This window comes from Solanum dulcamara, chromosome 4 (genome assembly GCF_947179165.1).
Source record: "Solanum dulcamara chromosome 4, daSolDulc1.2, whole genome shotgun sequence".
In the NCBI taxonomy this organism is placed as follows: Eukaryota; Viridiplantae; Streptophyta; class Magnoliopsida; order Solanales; family Solanaceae; genus Solanum; species Solanum dulcamara.
The window spans coordinates 28,681,982-28,704,427 of record NC_077240.1 but is presented as its reverse complement, the minus strand read 5'-3'; positions in this window follow the sequence as shown (position 1 = coordinate 28,704,427).

Here is a 22,446-nt window from a genome sequence, read left to right as displayed (position 1 = left end):
ATTTCGAGGGTCATGTCGGAGGCTTTGATACTTGGGAGTTTGAAACTTCAGCCGAAGTATTGGTGCAGGCCTCGCGATCGCGAAGGGGTGGTCACAATCGTGACGCTCGCTTAAGCGAGCCCCTTTCGCAAAAGCAAAGGTCAGCCTGGGAGGAGAAGTCAATAAAGAGATGACGCGGGGGGCACAAAAGTGACTAAGATGTCCCCATAGCGACGTCCTCTTAAGAAAACCCTATTCGCTTAAGCGACATCTGAGAGGGGTTTTGGCCGGAGTTTAGGCTATTTTCTCCATTTTTGAATTTTGGAGCTCTGTAGGGGAGATTTAGAGAGGGATTTCTTGTGGAATTTCATTGGGTATGGTATTTTGACTCTACTTTGTCATTTCTCAATAATTAATTGTTGATTGTAACATGAATTTGGGGATTTCAATGGGTGAAAATGACATTTTTCAAGAACTTTGAGAAAAATCTTTAATCATTGATTGTGACTTGATTTGGGTAGAATTTTTGAAATGGTTTTCACTAGTGAGTTCCTAAGACCAAAAGGAAAAATTTCATCCAAAAATTCTCGTATTTAAATCCCAATTTTCAAATTTACATTTTGAGCCTTTGACCCCTTTTTCGTCGAATTTTACATTCTTGATACCATTGGATTGGGTTTTTGATTGTGAAATAATATTTGAATAGATTGTGTTGATTCAGAGTATAATTAGAAGGGCAAGGGTCACGTAGATAGATTGATCGCGTCTCGGTTAAGGCAAGTGGACTCTTAAAACTCTATAAATCTCTTAGAATCCCGAATATCTCATTGTATATATGTTGGGGTGTAATCGGATGAGGTTACGGGTTTAATTATGATATGAACTAAACTAATATGAATCAACAGAGTTAATAAAATAAAATGAGTGTTAATGTAGAGAATTAAATATTACATGTCGTAATCTAGATATCTATGTGTATTTGATAAAATACTTGATAGTTTGATTGTGATTTTGTCTGAATTGATAATTCTTTATTACTTGTGTGAGTATGTTATTTCCATTATGCTGTTTGCATTAGTTATGAAACACTATGATGATAGATATATGATTGTGAGATCGAGGTAATTTCTGGCCAAAGGTTTGATATTGTCGAGTTTATTTTTCGATGGAATTCTATTGCTGAGGTAATTTCTGGTGGGATTATATTACCAAGGTCATTTTCAGTGGGATTATATTATCGAGGTTATTTTCAGCGGGATTATATTGTGAGGTTATTTTTTATGGGGTTGCATGATCGAGGTCATTTCCGGCGAGGTTGTGGGACTGAGGTCATTTTCGATCAAATATTATGAGACCGAGGTCATTTTTTATCAGAGTTATCATGTTGAGGTCTTTGCTGGCAATTCCACATATGCATGATCATTAAGTGTGCATATACATGTTCTGCATATCTGTGTGTGACAGTTTTGATGCTTATTTGTCACTTGTGATTATTTGTACGACATACCTTGTGATATTGAGTTGTGATATAAAATTTATGGAACTGCTTAGCATGAATTGTTAGGATGGGCTGGTTTTCTATACAGGTTGTAGTCTGGAGGTTCAGCCGGGTTGGAAACTGAGTTTGTGAATCCTATTAGATTTACTTAGTTTTTCTAGTTAGCTTACTGGGTATCTTCTTGTTTGGTACTCACTCTTGCTTCTACACTTGTGTAGATTCTGAGCCTAGACTTTGATCACCATATCTTCTGATCACCAGTAGACTCTCATACTTCCTGTATTTTTATGTTTTAATATGTTTGAGAGTTGAAGACATATTGATACTTGTACTTTTATTTTTGTCTTGTTATTTTAGTGGCTTGTACATATGACAATCAATCTTTAGGGGTGTTTAAGTTGAAAGACTTCTATTTTTTCTTATTACTTACTTATTTAGACTGTTTTCATTTTATTTTTCATAAATGTTGGATTTTAAGTTGACTTGTCTGGTGGTAAAGGACAAATTCCATCACACCCGGATTCGGATCGTGAAAAATTGGTATTAGAGCCCCAAGTTCATATGTCTCACGTGTATAAGCCAATCCCAAGTAGAGTCTCGAAGATCGGTACAAATACGACTGTTCTTATTTTCAAGAGGCTATGAAGACTGTTAGGAAAACTTCATTTATTCATTCTTTCTTATCATGCCAAGTTATTATCGCTAGTGCTGAGTGTCCTGTATTGTTTTGATAGATGCCGAGGACCAAATCAATATCTATTAGTACGGGAGAAAATCCCCGAGGCAGTTTTTAAGACCCAGCTAGGGGTAGAGGTAGTGGCTGAGTGAGAGGACGAGGCCGTGGAGCAGTTGCCGACAGAGGCCATGCCGAAAGAGCGGCACCTACCCAAGGTCATACTAGAGAGGCATCCCTAGAGCCACAGGTTAAGATTGCTAAAGATAAGGGTTCACAGACCTTATTGAGTATGCTGCGTATGTTGGTGAGATTTACTCATGGCTCTACAGGAATGCCATAGGGTTCACAGACTAGAGTTGGTGTAAAGACTCCAGAGCATCATCATGTTCTAGTAGTTTAAGGTCAGGTGGGCCACTATTAGTTCCCGCTGCAGCTGTCGGTGTGCAGATTGCTCCAAATATGGTTATGATTATAGCAGAGCAACAGTGCTATAAGAGGTTTCAAAAGATGAAACAGCCCCAGTTCCACGATGGTAAGAGTACGGATGCACATGAGTTTTTGATATTGTGCCGTGAGATGTTAGAGGCAATGAGCATGGCTGATGCCCAGGGTTTTCGATTTGTTGCACTCTAGCTCTGTGGGTCAGTCATAGAGTGGTGGAGGACATTCATGAGGTCCAGACTAGTTGGATCCCTTCCGATTGAGTGGAGAGTTGTTTCTAGTGATTTTGAGAATCACTTCATCCCATAGAGTGTATAGGAGATAAGTAGATTGAGATTCAAGAGTTTGACTCAGGGCATTATGTCAGTTGCTGAGTATAAGGCTTATTTTTGCTAGTTGTTGAGGCAGGCTTCAACATTGATCCCAGATGAGAGTGGAGAGACTCAGCAGGTTTATAAAGGGTTTGACCTTCTCTATTCGACCTTATGTGTTAAGATCGGCCTGTGAGGGGAGCTTCCTTCCAGTCTATTGTGAGAACCTCCAAGGAGGCAGATTTGATGGTCAGAGGGGAGTTTGGGGAGCCCAAGAGGGCTTGTGCTAGTGGTTAGTTTTTGGGTAACTCATCTAGAAGTAAAGGTTCACATAGAGGCATCAGTCAGTTTCAACGCCAGAGACCTGTTAATGCTTTTATGCCAGCAACCGATAGTGGGCAGTTAGTTCAAGGGTCACAGAATTTAGGTCGAGGTGGTTATGGTATTCCATTAAGGTCATCGTAAAGTCTTCTGTCCTGAGGTTGTGTTTTAATTATGGATATCCAGGTCATTTGATCCGCCAGTGCCCACTACAGACTCATTCAGGTCCTTAGTGCACTTATTCAGCGGCTCCAGAAAGAGATTCGGCACATTCGGGTTGTGATCGGGGTAAAGCTCAGACGGGTAAAGGTGGTACAGCCTTTAGTGGTAGTGATGTGGTTTTGTGAGGTAGGGGTATAATTCAGGGTGGTGGTGTAGAGGAGCTCAGTGCTATGCTTTCGAGCGGAGACCCAAGGCTGAGGCTTCCAATGTAGTTATTAATTGTATCATCCCGGTTGGCCATCAACCTACATCTATGTTATTTGATCCTAGATCTACATTCTCCTATGTGTCTACCTATTTTGAATTTGGATTTGATTTGACTTGGGATTGCATGCCCGTGCTTGTATATGTCTCTACACTAGTGGGTGAGCCCTTAGTGGTGGATGGAGTGTATCGATCTTGTCTTGTTTCTTTGGCTAGGTATGATACTTGGGTAGACATGATTATACTGGGATGGTAGACATTGATGTGTTATTAGGTATGGATTGGCTTTCTCCTTATCGTGCTATTTTGAATTACTATGCTAAGACGGTGACTCTAGCGATACTGAGTGTTTCGAGGATCGAGTAGAAGGGCACTAGTAGTTCCTAACCTAGTAAGTTAATCTCTTATATGCGTGCCTAGAGATTAATTGATAGAGGGTGTGTGTCCTACCTTGCTTTTATTTGGGATACTAGCGATGAGTCACCTCCTATGGAGTCTATTTCCATAGTTAAGGAGTTCGTTGATGTATTTCCTACTGATCTTCCCAGGAGTCCCTTCGGATAGGGATATTGATTTTTCTATTGACTTTGAGATGGGCACTAAGCCCATTTCTATTCCAACTTATTGCATGGCTCTGGAAAGGGTTGAAGGAGTTGAAAGACTTTTTTTTTCATCAAAATTTTCATCTTATATATATAAAAGTAAGCTTACAAGTATAAGGAGGGGGACGTTAAAGGCCTTACCTCCGAAAATAAAATGGAAGATATCTAATGAGAGGACTCCTCTCGTCTAGGAAGATCAAGTATAGGAAACTAGTTCTATTCAACTAATGTACAGAACCTAGCTAAATTGAAGAAAATCAAGTATACCCAATTTCCTTTGCATGGGTCGAGATCGGTCATATCTTCTATGGTGCTCGACTAACATTTCCGAGAATCCATTCGGGCTTTAAATTCTTGGGTCTATATAATAGCTAACATACAAGTTGTTGAAAGTTGTTAAAATTCGGATTTTGCCAAAGAAAAAGAAACAAAGGGGTTTTATAACAATCGGCTATCTTTTTCAAGGTCGCTCCACTAATGTCTCCGATTCTCTGTTCGGGATGAAATTTCTTGGACTCTACAATTGTTGGAGTTGCTGTATTCCTGCAAAATTTAGAGCATTTTTGATGATGTATATTGTTTCTCCTCTTGAGAGTTACTGTTCTGCCTTCAACATCGGCTATCTTTTTCAATGTCACTCGACTAATGTCTCCGGTTATCCATTCGAGCTGAAATTTCTTGGACTCAACCATCTTTGGGGATGCTATTATCCTGCAAAATGTGGAGGATTTTGGATGTTGCATGATGCATGTTGTTGAGGGCTGATGGTTGTTGCTGAGGTGGTGTGCTGTTTCTGGCATCTACTTCTCCTTAGTTTGGATAACTTGTTGCAAGGAACAGCTCCTCTTGTTTCTGATCTTGGGATCTTGCTGAATATGAAGATTTGTAGAGCTGCATATCTGCAAGTTGTTCAAATTATCACAGCTGGAGTCTATTGTGAATCTGTACTGATAAATAAACAAACACAGATGGCTCAAGGGTGCAATTTCAGGTTGGTAGGAGTTGTTGAGAGGTGTTCCTGATGAATGCTTTTGGATTATTGTAATTGCTGTAATCTTGGAAGAGGCTGGATTGTTGTTCCTGTTGTAGTTTGTAACCTGCACAGAAGCAAAAAAAACAAAGTCTGGAAACAATTCTATAACCCCAAAACAAAGAAGCACTTCCCAAGTGGCTCCTCTTGTTGTTACTGATGTAGAACAATTCCAGGATGTGTAATGTGGTGTATCTGCACAGACCAACAAACAAAAACAAAAACAAGAATTTGAATGTGTCCCATGTGTGATGCAAGGAAACTAGCCTGGGCTTCTAATCAAGATTCCTATACCTATTAAGCCAAGAAAGAAGAGAAGACAAAATAGAAACTACTCTACTCCTCACCTCTAAAGTTAGACTGGTTATTCTAAGAAAATAATAAAGATAATAATAAGGAAGGGATATTTTCCATTGTACAGGCGTTCTAACTGTGAGATCTTCAAGGTATTTATAGCTATGCATAGACAAAACTATGTTGAAGTTTGAGTTAGAACCAAAATGGAAGGAGTTAGGGAGGTTTCTTGATTCTCCTGAGTTTCTTTCTTCTGAAAGAAGGCATTTCCAGCTTGTCCATTTCAAGGTATGCCTTAGCTTGTTTGGAGAGATTATGCATAGTGAAATAGAGTTCAAGAGATTTGGATTTGTGGCTGTGTTTGGATAAGACATCAGCTGTGTAGTTTGTTTCTCTAAGGATGTGTTTACAGCTGAAAGTTTGGAATTAGTTGATGATGTTGTTTAAACTGTCCAGCAGCTCCTTGATTGACCAAAGGGGTTTTGCTTCTTGTTGTAACCACCTGATTAGTAGTTGAGAATCTACCTCTAACTCTACCTGTAAATAACCAAGCTGAATACACCAAGATAGACCAAAGATAACAGCCCTGATTTCTGCTTGGTTGTTAGTTCCTTCCCCCAATGGAATTGCATAGGCAAAGATAAGGTCGCTATGACTATTTTTAAGTATTCCTCATCCACCAATGTTGCCTGGGTTGTTAAGGGCACTACCATCTGTATTTAGCTTTACCATGTGATCACCTGGTTTGATCCAACATACAAGGGTAATTTTGGTGTCATGGTAGCATTATTCCACTGAAATAACTAGGTCCTTCCAGTTATTTGGCCACTCAATATAAGTAAAGGTTGTGATGAGCAGGTTAGAGATATCTTTCTAGACAGAAAATTTGACTCTTGAAAGGTTAGATTTCTTCCCTCCATATTTGGAAGCACATATATTGTTCCATAAGTTCCAACAAATAAAGACAGGGACTGCTTGTAACAGGAGCTTATGGGTTTCATTCTTATATTTAGATGTCCACCATCTCATAAGCATATTTCTAAGAGGTGTGTAATCCTTGTTTATGCCCAAAGAATCAGCAAACACCCTCCAAGTATTCTTGGCAAAGGCTCCTGCAACAAAGGTGCGATCAATGGTATCTTGGCCAGGTTTATCACAACAATGGCACTGAGAGGGGGCTTTGCCAAAGCTGGTTATTTTCTCATTGTTAGGTAATTTCCTTCTAAGAGCTCTCCAAACAAGAAAGGGGCATTTGAAAGGTATTAGTTGGTGCCAAGTACATGCATTCAGCATAGTATTTGTCCTCTTGTCTCTAATGAGCTCCCAAGCAGAAGAGCAACTGAACTCCCCATTGGTATTAGGAATCCAGCAAGGATGGTCCTGTTTGAGAGGATGGTAGCTGAATTGAGTTGCTAAAATATTAGGAACAAACTGAGGAGGGGATTTTTGGATAATAAGATCAACATTCCATTGGCCATTAGTTAGAAAAGCTGAAACTTGGGTATGGTTAAACTTACAGCTATTAGCAGAAAAGTAAGCTAAAGGGCCAATACCTAGCCAGTTATCCCACCAAAAAATGCAAGAGCCAGACTTAATTTGCCACTGAATGTGAGGCTCAATGTTGTGTTTGTTGTTCATGAGGTGATTCCAAATTAAGGACTGACCAGTGTCCCATTGTTTTGTAATAATATTGGCCCTTTAACAGTATTTGGATTTAAGGAATTCTCCCTACAAGGTGTTCTTGGTTCTAAGGGTCTACCACTGCTTGTATTGAAAAGATTTAGCCACATCAGTGATTTATCTAAACCCTATGCCCCTTTCATCATAAGGATAGCTAAGGTTCTTCTATGAGGACCAGTGGTACTTCCTCTTGTCATTTTTCCATCCCTAGAAGAAGTTAGCAGTGATGCTCTGAATCTGCTTGATGATGGTTGAGGGAGGGACGCTGGCTGAAAGCAAATGTATTGGCATGTCTTGAATAACATGCTTCACAAGAATACCTCTACCCCCATAGCTCAGGATTTTAGCATGCCAACCAGTGATCCTGCTTACAACTTTTGCAATAAGATCAGAGTAGTAAATAACTCTTTGCCTACAAATATAAATAGGACATCCCAAGTATGTTATAGGACTACTCTTTTGGTTGAAACCAGTGATTCTCTTGATTCTCAGTATAGTAGACTTGAAAGAATTGGAGGGAACCATGAAATGACGTTTTTGCTTGTTGATCAATTGTCTAGAAATTCTTTCATAGGTAGCTAATATTTCCATAGTGAGAGCTAAGGTATGCCTTCTTCCACAAGTAAAGATGATGATATCATCTACAAAACTCAGATGATTGATCTGAGGTCCTTTTTTTGCCCTAAAGAAACCATGGAATTGGGGATGCTGATGAAGATTATTCAGTAGTCTGGACAGCACTTCAGCACCTACGACAAATAAAGCAGGGGAGAGAGGATCACCTTGTTTGAGACCCCATGTGGAGTGAAAGAAACCATGTCTTGAACCATTGACTATAACAGAGTACCAGTTATCAGCCATGATTCTCCAAACCATGTCAATGAAAGTTTCTTTAAACCCCATTCTTCTCATTACAAGATAAGTGTAAGTCCAAGAGACCCTATCATAAGCCTTGGTCATGTCAAGTTTGATCACAACATTGCCTCCAACATTTGGTTTTTTGATTTGGTGGATTATTTCCTGGGCAAGCATGATATTTTCAAAGATGTTTCTATTCTTGACAAAGCCAGATTGGTTCAAGGAAATGAGGTTAGGGAGAATAGGAGCAAGTCTAAGGTAAAGGAGTTTGGAAATGATTTTGTTAGTGAAGTTGCTAAGGCTTATGGGTTTGAACTCAGAGATTTTTGTAGGATGGTTTACTTTTGGGAGTAGAACCAAACAAGTATGGGTGAAATATTTAGGCATAGTTTGTCCACAAAAGAAGGATGTGATCACTCTAAGGAGGTCCTCTTTATTGATGTCCCAGCACATCTGAAAGAAGGTTCCATTCATCCCATCAGGGCCAACAGCAGAGTGAGGATTCATAGTAAAAACAGCAGTTTTCACTTCTTCCATAGTAGGCATGGCTTGTAAATCTTCATTGTCTTTGTTAATCACCATTGTAGGGATGCAATGGAGTGTCTGCTGTTGGATGTGCTCTTCCTTTCCAATAAAAATTTGTTGGAAATATTCACAAGCAGTATCAGCTATCTCTTCATCACCTTGCACCCAAGAGCCTTCTTCATTTTGGATCCTGTGGATGTAAAGCTTTCTTCTCCTACCTCTGATGAGAGCATGAAAATAGCTAGAGTTCCTGTCACCTTCTTTGAACCAGTGAAGTTGATACTTTTGTCTGAGAATAGAATCCTCCATCTTCATATATCTAATATACTCAGCATTGATAGCATGCAGTTGAGACCTATTTTCATTGGAGTTTAGACTGATCAGATTCTCTTTAGCTTGTCTAGCCTTTTCCTCATATTCTTTGACTTTAGCATAGATGTCTCCAAATTGATTTCTGGACCAGCAGCTAAGAGTAGCAGTAAGTCTCTTTATTTTCTGATGAAAACACCACATTGGATTTCCTTCAGAAGGTCTGCTCCAGCAATTCTTGACAGTATCCATGAAAGAAGGTTGCTCAGCCAGCAGTTCAGGAATTTGAAATACTTGATGGGGTTGTATTATTGGTCAATCATTTCCAAGAGCAAGGGGCAGTGATCAGAACCCACAGAAGGAAGATGAGTGATGCTGGTATGGGGAATGGTCTCTAGCCAGTTATCATTAACCATCCCTCTATCAAGTCTCTTCCAAATTCTAAAGTTGATACCCCTCAGGTTGGACCAGGTGTATTTCGGACCTGAGAAACCAAGATCTTGAAGACCTGAGGCCTCAATAATGCTAATGAACTCAAAACTCTTTCTCATATTATAGAGGACACCCCCTAGGTTTTCTTCAGGGTCTACAATAACATTAAAGTCTCCTATAGTGCACCATGGATTGGATGTAGTAGATTGTTGTAGAAGGCTATCCCATAAAGGACTTCTGAGATGATATTTACATTTAGCATAGATAAAGGTAGTGATGAATTGATTTGGGATGATGACATGATTGAGCTCACAAGTGATTAGTTGCTCATCATTCTCCAAAATCTTGCAATTCACATCTTTGGTCCAGAAAATCCAAATCTTACCATTGGGATTATGGATGGCATGGTCCATATTGAGCTGGTTTCTAAAGTATTGTAACTGAGAGTTATCAGAAAAAGGTTCCATTAGAGCTATAAGAGAAATTTGATGGATATTTTTGAGAAGTTTTATTCTATCCATGGCTCATTGGGTATTAATACCCCTTATATTCCAGCTAAGGGTACTAATCATTGAGAAATTCTTGAAGTATGGGACCTGGTACTTTGTCTGCCTGTGGGGGCAATTTTTGTAGAAATGTTTGCCTTGTTGCTAAATCTGGTCCTATGTATCCCTCTAGGAGATAGACCTTGTGAACTAGCCACCTGTTGGATGTCTTCCTCATATATATTCTCAGAAGAGGGGTTGATGGTTTTGATTAAATGCTCACTTATAATATCATCTTCTTCTTGATCATGCAAGGGCTGATAATTATTATCTTCTTTATTTTCTGACTCACACATAGCATACTCATCAGTAGGGTCCTGTATATTGGTGTTGAGGGTGAAGTGATCTGTAGCTACCTCTAGAGTTTGAAAAGGAGTGATATCTATACCCACCTGATCATCATTAAGTACAAATTGTTGACATCCCTGTTCATTTTGTTGCATTGCAACACTATCAGTTAAAGGAGTTTGGTATTTCTCAGAAAGGTTTGTTTTTTTTTTGATGGCCTCTCTCCTTTTCTTGCTTAACTTGTTCTTTTTAGCATTACATCCTTTGCCACTAGTGCTTGCAATGGATCCCAAATCCTTGGCCATAGAGCCTAAGATGTTTTGCATGGTAGATTCATTAGTAGGGGGATATTTTCTGATTGATTCAGGATTTGGTATATCATTTTGAGCCTTGTGTGCAGGGGTAGCAGGGGCTGTAAGGTCACTCCTAAGGTCAGTGATTTTCTCATGCAAAATATGAGACAAAATCCCCCCCACTTGGGGTTCCCCATCTTGCAGATTAGTGGGGTTCTCCATTACTCCTCCAACCATTCCTCCATCAACTACACAACCAACAGGAGCAGAAATATGATATGGGGGTGTAAGGGGTATGGGGAGTAGTTTGTCAATACCTGCATTCCTTGTTATATTGCTCCCTTGAGTAATACCTTGTTGTTGAATTATGGTGTTTTCCTGTATTTTTGCTGAATTTTTCAAAGTGGAATTCCTTTGGTTACTTGGTTCTCCTGCATCTTGGTTATTGGTTTGATCCTGGGTAATAAGATCAACATAATTATTGGAAGTATAAATAGGAGTAGAGGGCTTACTTGGACCTGTGATGTTTTGCTGAGGTTTATCAACTCCCCTATTCTAATGTGGTTGAATAGAGCTGATCACATTTGTTTGTTGGGGCTTGTTTTATCCCTTAGACTGTTTCTTCCTCTGAATTTGCCACAATAGTTCTTTTGCATTATCAAGTATTTGTTGTGGCTGAGCAGGAGCATCCTTTACAGATGTATTGATGTGTGTGTCATCATGATCCTTGGTTATCATACCCTCCTTGTTTTTTTTCATTTTTGTTGTTTCCTCTTCTTTTCTTTTTTTTGTTCTTCATCCCTTCTTTGAATATTACAAGCATGTATCAAATGACCCTAATGTTTGCAATACATACAGTAATCAGGTACATTTTCATATAAAATAGCTTGCCACCTCCCTAGAGTTTTATCAGTTTTGTCATATCCCAGCCAAACATGGGGAGGTCTTTTATTGGTGAGGTTCACTTGAAGTCTCACCTTGGCTATGCTTCCCCTTGTTTTTTGTATGGAAGCAGTGTCTAGATAAAGTACCTTTCCTACAGAGGCTAGTAGGGTAGTGGTGAACTCCATGTTATAACAATGCCAAGGTAGTTCTGGTAAGGCTACCCAAATTGGCACTATTGGGGTTTCTTCATCAAGTTTAAAAGTAGGTGTCCATGTCTGAATCCTCATAAGTTGGCCCTCTATTTTCATTCTCTGTTTGGTCCAGACAGTATTGTAATCCAACTCATTGTCCAAGTTAATGTAGACATGTCTAGCATTGAAATGAGCAATTTCGACACCTTTTGAGAGTTGAGTTTGAATGATAAAGCTCTTTCTTATCAACTCTATCTTTGGCATGGTGTGGGTAAATTTACCAACCAAGGTGTATTTGCATCTTTGAGCTAGTTTGTGCATGAAGTCTTCTTTTTCAAAAAACACAGTAGGCAGGCCCTGTTTGGTTGTGTATTCAGGGGTGGCTAATTCAATAGGAGCCTCATTCTTTGCTTGATTATTTTTGAGTTTGGCAGCAAAGGTTTGAACTACAGTGTAAGGGGCAGGCTGAGGGACCTGGTCCTTTAAGTTGGGAAAATATTTTTCTGGGGTTTTTGGTTAGTGGTATTTGGTTGAGGTTGGGTATTGACTAATTTAGTTCCAACATATCTAGGACTAATATTAGTAGAGCTGCTGGGCAACTTAGGTTGACTAGTCTGAACCTGGATGTCAAAATTACTAGACACCTTAGGGAAGCTATTGTGGGTAGTGGTAGGCTATTGAGTGTGTAGCTGGTTGCTAGGTTGAGGAATAGAATTGTTAGGCATTTTGGTAGGAATTTCAGGGCTGCTTTTAGAATTGATTTTGGTATGATCAGTGCCCTGCAAGGAGTTACCTACAGCATTACCAGGGATTATATTTGCAGGAGGTTGCAAATGAACTCTACTGGATTTCAAATTGGCAGTCTCAGAGTATATCAAGTTGGAAGGATTGGTCTTACCTGTAGTTTCCCCTCTTTGAGATTGAACATTGTTGTCAACATAGTTAGTACAAGTTAAAGATTGGTTAGTTAGTTCAGGAAAATTACCCTAGAGGTCTGCAACATTAGCACTATTACATTGCTGTGAAGTTCCTGAGGCATGTTTACCATTTTTGGAAAAAGGATGCATCAACTTTGCATTATTAATTTTGTGCATATCATCCTTTAGCTGATTGAATTGATCATATTGTTGATATTGGTCTTGAACCAATGTGTGTTCTTCACCTTGATTATCAGTGAAAATGTGCATATCACCTTGACGAGTGTCTTGATGACTTTTTGAATTTGAATTTATTGTTGATGATTCGAGACACCTCTTATGTCTGGGAAGTTGCGCATTGCCTTTAGGGACATGTTGGATTTGATCTTGTGACAAATGACTCACCGGAGCTCCGGCGCCGGCACTCTGACAGTGACCCTGTTGATTTGGCAAATTCGAGCTAATTTAAGAGGATTTGATTCCTTCTCTAGTGTTTGTGAGTTGCTGAAACTTTTTTTTATTAGGATGTAGTCCAATAACTTGAACATTATCCAAATTCCAAACTTGAACATTTTTTGCAAAAAACTCGACTGTGGCACCTTCAGTAGCACCAAATTTGAAATTCGAATTGCTGGGCATATATTCGAGAGAGTTCACTTGGTGGGGTGTATTTGTATCATTGAAATGCCCCGTTTTGCATTGGTTTCCACCTGAAAATGTCGCCTGAGCTCCGGCAACCTCACCGGTACCATTGTCCCCAACGATTTCACTGTCCATTTAGGTTGAAATTTTTGTGGTAGGAGCGCCATGAGGTGGGGAACAAACCCCAGGGGGTCCACCGGCTCGAATGTCACCAGAGCCCCTTTGAATATAAAGGCGCAACTCCGGCGACTCTGCAATGTTTCCCTCAGGAGTCGCCTGATCAGTGCTTTCAAATGGTGTGGTGGTTTGATCTAATTTTTGGACTGTATATAGTCCAAACGATAAGGAATCATCTACCATAGCTCTTGATACTCGAATCAAACCATGTTTCTAAAAATTGATGATCTTGTGTGCAATTCTCAACTCCTCTTCAAAGATAGTAATTGCATCAGTATTTTGTTGATCGATCGATTGTAGTTGATTCAAACCAGCTTCACTTGAAATTGCTACTGTATTTTCAGCATTATTTTGCAGATTCAAAGTGTCATTAGTTGGATGAAGGGGTGATGTTTGATAATTTATATTCGGTGGCCAAGGGAGCTTCACCGGCGGCGGTGAAGCCATTCAGACTAGCCAGAGATGATGAACAGTATGAGAGAGAGAGGAGATGACCGTGGTTTGGCTTATCTATCAGGGGATTATGGTAGAGAGACATCCACCTTGAAAGACTAGTTATAGGATTTGTGGGTTCATTAGCTCTAGTGTGTCACCTTAGGGTGTACCAATTCTATTTGTGAAGAAGAAGGATGGGTCTTCGAGGATGTGCATCGATAATAGATAGTTGAACAAGGTGACAATTAGGACAAATATCCTCTTCCTTGTATTGATGATTTATTTGATCAGCTTCAGGGAGAGGCTTTGTTCTCCATGATCGACTTGAGATTCGAGTACCAACAGTTGAGGATTAGATCGTTAGATATTCCTAAGGCCATTTTCCAAACTCTTATAGCCATTATGAGTTTCTGGCTATGTCATTTGGGATTACTAACTTCCCAGCAGCATTCATGGAATTGATGAACGGGGTGTTTAGGTCGTATTTGGACTCCTTTGTGATTATTTTCATTGATGATATCCTGGTGTACTTCTAGATAGAGGAGGATTATGCTAGTCATTTGAGATTAGTGCTTTAGAAGTTGAGGGAGTGGAAGTTGTATGCAAAATTCTCCAAATATGAGTTTTGTCTTGATTCCGTAGCATTTCTAGGAAATGTGGTATCCAAAGAGGGTATTAGGGTGGATCTGGCCAAGATTAAGGTAGTTAGAGGCTGGACCAGGCCTACTTCCCCAATCGAGATTTAGAGTTTTATTTGTTTCGCTAAATATTACCGATGCTTCGTGCAAGGATTCTCTACTATTGCGTCCCCATTGACTAGACTGACTTAGAAGGCGGTAGACTTTCATTGGTCCGATGAGTGTGAGGCAAAATTCCAAAATCTTAAGACCTTGTTTACTTTAGCTCCTGTTCTGACCTTACCTGAGGAGGGTGTAGACTCCACCGTGTATTAGGTGGAGTTTTGATGCATAAAAGGAAGGTAGTTGCCTATGTGTCTATACAGTTGAAGGCTAATAAGAAGAATTACCCTACCCATGATCTAGAGTTAGTGGCATTGGTATTTGTGCTAAAACTATGGTGACATTACTTATATGGTATACAATGTGATGTATTCACAGATCACCAAAGTGTTCAGTACATCTTCAGTGAAAGGGATCTGAATTTGAGACAGTGTAGGTGGCTTGATCTATTAAAGGACTATGACATAACTATCTTGTATCACCCGTGGAAGGCCAATGTGGTGACCGATGCTTTGAGTAGGAAGTCTCCTAGTATAGGGAGTCTTATAGTAATTAGTGCTGACAAGAGGCCCTTGGCTAGAGATGTTCAGAGGTTAGCCAACAACCTTGTCTAATTGTGGGTTTCTAAGGAGAGTGGATGATTTATCGCTTGTATTCCATTCTTTCTTAGTTGAGAAGATTCGGGAGAGGCAGTTTGATGATGAGAAGCTATGGCTCATTCGATACAAGGTGTTGAGGGGTGAAGCCAAGGAGGCTAGACTTGATTCAGAGGGTGTCTTGAGGATTAAGGGGTGGATTTATGTGCCCAAGGTAGGCTATTTGATCAGATTGATACAAGAGCAGCCTCATTATTCTCGATATTCTATTCATCCGAGTGTAGCAAAGATGTATCATGATCTTCATCAGCATTATTGGTGGTATGGGATGAAGAGAGACACTATAGTGTTCGTGTCCTAGTGTTTGACCTGTCAACAATTTAAGTGTGAGCACCAGTGACCCAGAGGTATAAGTAAGAGGATGTCTATTCCTACTTAGAAGTGGGAGCGGATCACCATGGAATTTTTCATAGATTTTCCTCTCATCGTGGGTGGGTATTATTCTATGTGGGTGGTTGTTGATAGACTGACCAAGTCTTCTCATTCCATCCCCGTTAAGGTGTACACGACGAATAGACTAGCTTATTTGTATATCTGTCAGATCATTCGGCTTTATGGTATCCCAGTAACTATTGTTTAGGATCGGGGTTTAGTGTTTGCTTCGCACTTTTGGCAGGCTTTATAGAAGGGCGTGGGCACTAGGCTTGATATGAGTACAGCCTTTCACCCACAAACTGATGTCCAGTCCGAGCGGATGATTCAGGTGCTGGAGGACATGTTCTAAGCTTGTGTTATTGATTTTGTTGCTACATGGGATCAGCATTTTCCCGTAGCAGAGTTTGCCTACAATAACAGTTATCACTCCTGTATTCAGATGGCCCCATTCAAGGCATTGTATGGTAGGGGGTATCAATCTCTTATTGGGTGGATCAATTCAGTTAAGATGGATTCTTTAGACACGACTTGCTTAGAGATGCTATGGAGCAGGTTTAGATGATCCAAGGTAAGCTATTGACAGCCTAGAGTAGGAAAAAAAGTTACGTGGATAAGAGAATTCGACCATTGGAGTTCATGAAGGGTGACCATATTTGGCTCTAAGTGTCGCCCATAAAGGACATGATGCGGTTCGAAGAGAATGGAAATCTTATCCCTCGGTTTATTTGCCTATTTGAGATTTTTGGGGTGAGTGTGTGAGGTGGCTTACAAATTGGCCTTGCCATCTAGCTTATTAGTGGTACATCTTGTGTTTCATATTTTTATGCTCCAAAAGTATGTTCTAGATGAGTCTCATGTGTTATCTCTTGACACTGTAGACTAGGTCCAGATTTGACATTTGAGGAGGAGCCCATAGCCATTCTTGATAGGCAGGTCCGTAAGCTTAGGACCAAAGAGATAGCTTCAGTAAAGGTACTGTAGAGGAACCGCTCAGTCAGAGAGGCGACTTGGGAGTTGAAGGACGACATGCATGCCCCATATCCAAAACTTTTTGAGGTTTCAGGTACTTTCTTTTACTTTATGTTTGAGGACTAACATAGTTTTTAGTGGTGGATAATGTAATGACCCTGAAAGTCATTTTTGGAAATTTTTGTAAAACAACCATTTTACCCCTCTCGGTAGTTTTCTCGAGTCATATTTAATTGATATCTGATGTCGATTTCTTGAGTTTTCTTGAAAAGTTGAGATTTTTGATAAACTTTGAGTTTTAGAGGTTTTTTTTTTATGGGAACAGACCCTACACGAGGCTCCCACCTCTCGTGCATAGTCAGGGGTTGAGCAGCACCCCCAAGCCTTAAAATAAATAACAAAAGTAAAAGTACAAGGAGGAGGACATAAAACCTTACCTCCGATCCTATGTTGGTTCATAAGTCGGCTAACCTACTAAGGTCGGCTAACTCATCCCCGATACAAAAAAAAGGGCTAACTATAACTAGAAAGCAGTAAACTTATGAGAGAACTCCTCCCGTTACAAATCGACTAAGAAAGCATAAATGAGGGAGACTCTCCCCTTCCATGAGAAAACAAGAAAGTAACTTACACTAGTCTTATTCAAATATGCTACGAATCAGACATAGCTACATTGAAGAAGAACAAGTATACGAAACTTCTATCTCGCATGGGATGGGAAAATTCTTTTCATATTTGCCCTTTTTAGTCATGTCGTACCAAGTAAGTCCAAAAGAAATATGCAGCAACAACAATAGCAGGATTAGCAGCTAAGGGGGATGAAAGGATAGGAAGTAAATGGAGCCATAGCAGCCAGCAGCCTTGGGGTGGTTGTTAAGGAAGCTGAGGAACAGAGTAGTTGTAAAATGCATTTTGTATGTGGTGCAGCCCTGACTTGAGCTGCTGGTTGGAAGTCTATCAGTGTGTGCCTTGCACTTTGCATGGTTCCAGTGCTGTCGAGGCTGATCAGGGATGTACCTACACATCCACAAATAAACCAAGAAAGAGTTCCAAGAGTCTTGGATGTAAGGGAGCTGTTGCAGATGTTGATGGAATGCATCTGGTATGCATGGAGAGGTGATGGGAGTAGGTGAGGCCCTTGTATGTGTGGTTGTTGTCTCCCTTTGTCTGAGACTTTGTGTACCTGCACAAACAATTAACCAAAGAGCCAAACAAGTATGGGAGCTGTGAGGACTGTTGCAATCCTGTAGACAGCTTCTTGTTGCCTCCAAAGGAGAGTTGATCAGCTCCTTTGAAGGTACCTTATGTGCCAGACAGAAAAACCAGGATGGGCTTTGAGTACAAGGTTGTCTCACTTTGTTTGACTCTTTGTGGACCTGTACATAGCTTCTTGTTGCCTCCAAAGAGAGAGTGATCAGCTCTTTTGAAGTGTGACTCAAAAGTGGTATTTGAGGTCATTCGGAGTTTTGAGTCGTGAAATGAAATTTCGTCAATTCCATCAATTCTGAAAGGTTGAAATTGGTCTAGGAGAGTTGACGAAATCATATTTGGTGAAATCGTAGATTTGATCTTGAGTTGGAAATATTTGAATTTTTTGCCATAGGTTTGACTTTAATCAACATTTGGGGATCGAATGCTCGGAAATGAATTCCGATGACTCTATTGGATTCGGAGGGTGATTTGAGGCCTAGGAAGAGTTACTTTGTATTTTTCAAAAGTTCTGAGGGCGTTTTTGCCTTTTGAGGCATAAAGTTTGTCTAGTTTTGACTTTTTTATTTCTGGGTCAAGGAGACCTCAAAATCGAAATCTGTTGGTTCTGTTGAGTCTAGAATGTCGAGTTTAGGGTTGCATTTTTGGGTTGTTTATACCGGGTTCCAAATGAATTCCGAGGATCATACCGGAGGCTTTGAGACTTGGGAGTTTGAAACTTCAGCTGAAGTACTAGTGTAGGCCTCGCGATCATGAGGATCTGGTCGCGATCTCGACACTTGCTTAAGCGAGCCCCTTTCGCGAAAGCAAAGGTCAGTCTAGGAGGAGAAGTCGTGAATGCTACGAAGCCATCGCGAAAGCAACGGTACGGGGGTTGCAAAAGAAACCAAATTGCCGCGATAGCGACGGTCTGCTTAAGCTAACCCCAATTGCTTAAGCGACATCTGAGAGGGGTTTTGGTCGAGATTTATGATATTCTCTCTATTTTTGAACTTTGGAGCTCGATAGGGGCGATTTGGAGAGGGATTTCTTGTGAAATTTCATTGGGTAAGTTATTTTGACTCTACTTTGTTATTTTCCAATGATTAATTGTTGATTTTAACATGACTTTGGGGATTTCAATGGGTGAAAATGGCATTTTTCAAGAACTTTCAGAAAAATCCTTAATCATTGATTATGACTTGATTTGGCTTGGGCTTTTTGAAATGGTTTTCACTAGTGATTTCCTAAGACTACGAGGAACAATTTCATCCAAAAATTTCCAGATTTAAACCCCCATTTAAGAATTTGGATTTTGAGCCTTTAACCCTATTATCGCCGAATTTCACATTCTTAGTATCGTTGGGTTGGGTTTCTGATTGTAAAACAATATTTGAATAGATTGTGGCAATTTAGAGTATAATCGGAAGGGCAATGCTAATGTGGATTGATTGATCGCGTCTCGGTTAAGGCAAGTCGAGTCTTAAGACTTTGTGAATCTCTTAAAATCCTGAATATCCCGTTGTATATGTATTGGGGCGTAATGGGGATAAGGTTATGAGCTTAATTATGATATTAACTAAACTAAAATGAATCAACGGGGTTAATAAAATATGATATGTGTTATTATTGAAAATTGAATATTACATGTTGTAATCTAAATATCTATGTGTATTTGATGAAATACTTGATAGTGTGGTTGTGACTGAAGTTTGTCTGAATTGATTATTTTGTGAGCATGCTATTTGCATTGGTTCTGAAATACTGTGATGAAAGGTATATGATTGTGAACTGAGGTTATTTTCGGTCAAAGGTATGATATTGCCGAGGCCATTTCCAGCAAGAGATTGATAGTGGAATTATATTGACAAGGTCATTTAAGACGGGATTATATTACTGAGGTCATTTCCGGAGGAATTATATTGGCGAGGTCATTTCTGGTAGGGTTGCATGGCTGAGGTCATTTCCGGCCAGGTTGTGGGATCGAGGTCATTTCTGTTCAGAGTTATTATGCAGAGGTCTTTGCCGGCAATTGCACATATGCATGATCATTGAGTGTGTATCTACATGTTTTGCATATTTGTGTGTGATAGTTTTGATGCCTATTTGTAACTTGTGATTATTTGCACGACATACCTTGTGATATTGAGTTGTGATCTGAACCTTATTGAACTGTTTAGCGTGATATTGGGCTAGTTTTCTGTGTAGTTTGTAGTATAGAGGTTCGGTTGGATTGGAAAAGGAGTTCGTGAATCCTATTAGATTTACTTGGTTTTTCTAGATAGATTGTTGTGTATCTTGTTGTTTGGTACTCACCCTTGCTTCTACACTTGTGTAGGTTCTAAGCCTAGACTTTGATCATCGTCTCTTCTGATCATTCGAGGTTTATGGGAGTTTGAGAGAGGTAGTTATTGATATCCATCGGACTCTCACACTTTCTGTATTTTTATGCTTCACTCTTTTTGAGAGTTGAAGACATATTGAGACTTGTCCTTTTATTTCTGTCTTGTTGTTTTAGTAGCTTGTATATGTGACAACCAATCTTTGGGAGTATTTAAGTTGAAAGACTTCTGTTTTTTCTTATTACTTACTTATTTAGATTGTTTTCGTTTTATTTTTCATAAATACTGTGTTTTAGGCTGACTCGTCTAGTGGAAAAGGACATCTGTCATTACACCCGGATTCGGGTCATGACAATTATAATATGATTGAATTTAGTGTAGGGGTAAAATGGTAATCAAACTTTGCATTTTGGATCTTCCCACTTTTAATAATATATGATATATGATTTGTCACACTAATAAACATAGTGTTGTTTCACACTGATAGAGACAAAATCCAATGCTATGATACTTTACATAATCACATCACATCATAGACTAAGTTGCCATGTTTATTACAACCAAAACATTGACTCACGAGATTGAGAATATAGTCATGATCTTACAAGCCTCTAATTGTCTACCCATATTGGCTTCATACCTATACTATTAAGTGATGATAATTATCACTAACCCGGAGGCATTTATATCTCTTGTATGGGAAGTAAATAGGGAAACTATGTATGATTCTCATCCTAGCCGCAAAATCGTCTCGCGGAATGTATCCTACGCTCCTCAAACCATATTTCATTCCTAAGTCTCCTTTGTCGAGTTCCATTAGAGATTATCTATTTATCCTATTGTTGCGCATCAAAAGAATAGTAAGCATAAGATTAAGAGAACAAAACATATGATTAAAAACTATAATAACTACTATATATTAGAGTACGATGTTTATACTACGTCTATAATCCTAGAAAGGGGCTTTCGATGTACCACTCATAATCTAATTACAAAAGTTATAATTCATGTAAAAACAATAAGTAATTCTAAGTAAAAAGGTGAAGAGTTTTAACCCTAAGAAATTTTCACCTGCACGCATGCTTTGTGCCTCCACAATATTTGTCTATCAAAATAATAATGATTCCCCATCAAAGGTTGGAGTGTTTATAATAGGAAAAAAGCATTAAGAGGTCCCACCGAAATTGACTAGGAAAAGGCAAAATTTGGCCTTGTCTTGGCTGCCTCACCCGGCTAGGGACACAACCTCACTATGGGCTTGGCTCCGCGTGAGCCACAACCATGTTTTGGGCTTGGCTGGTTGAGGTCCATTGGCTCACTAGGGGATTTTTTGTGGGGAAACATACATAAATATACGATATTAAAAAAATATTTATCATTTATAGCCATAATTTTTTTCATTAGACACTTATAATATATTTATAATACAATTTTAATACATATTATCGAGAATAATTTATAAAACTCATATAATACAAGTTTTATTCATGAATAATATATTTATCATATACTGTAATACACTTATAATACATTATATCAATTTCTTACCAAACAAGTGTAATATATTTTAACACACTTATAATACATTTATATTGCATGCATAATTTACTTTTAATACATGACAGATATATCATAATATTATTATGTATTGTTATAAATGATAATAAATAAAAAATATCACTAAAACAAATAATTATTTATTAAAAAGTGTTCTTTCTAGTAATTTTTTCTTTTTTCTGTGGGGTCAAAACTTTAACGACCTTAATTTTTTGCCTTCGTCCGGTCCATAGTATATTTTTGAGCATTTTCACTTATAAATAAAGCAACATGTCAGATTAGTTCCAAAACACTAACATGCATAATAATCAAGAGTATTTAGTGTATTTTACTCTCAGAAAAATGTATAAACATGGGCAAATCATGGCTAAAAAGAATGTAAATATGCTCAACATCAGCAATCATGGCCATTACATAAGTACACAATAATCGAACAAGAACAATTATAAGTTATCAAGGAGGGATAAGCTCCCGATGCGAATATTCAAGGGTGTACTCCACGCCCCTTCCGATACTACCACATTTTCACTATGAGCTACATAACCCCTTTCCCGGTGACAAGGGAGAAATATTCCTTACTTGACTACAAAATTCTTCGATTTGGACTCGCGGCTTCCTAATACCATCTCGTGAGATCAAGTAAAAAATTTAACTTATATGAATCAGAAGAATTTAAAATAATAGATCTTACCTCGAATTACTTAAACTTGAAGCTCTATCTTTACGTTGCCTTCAGGTAGAACTTACAATCCACAACAATTCAGAGTCTACATGAAACAAGTATCGAGAAGCTAGCGAGGGATCTATCGAGTTTAACTTGGGAGAGACCTCACTTTTAATCCTTGAAGGATTATACATATAAAT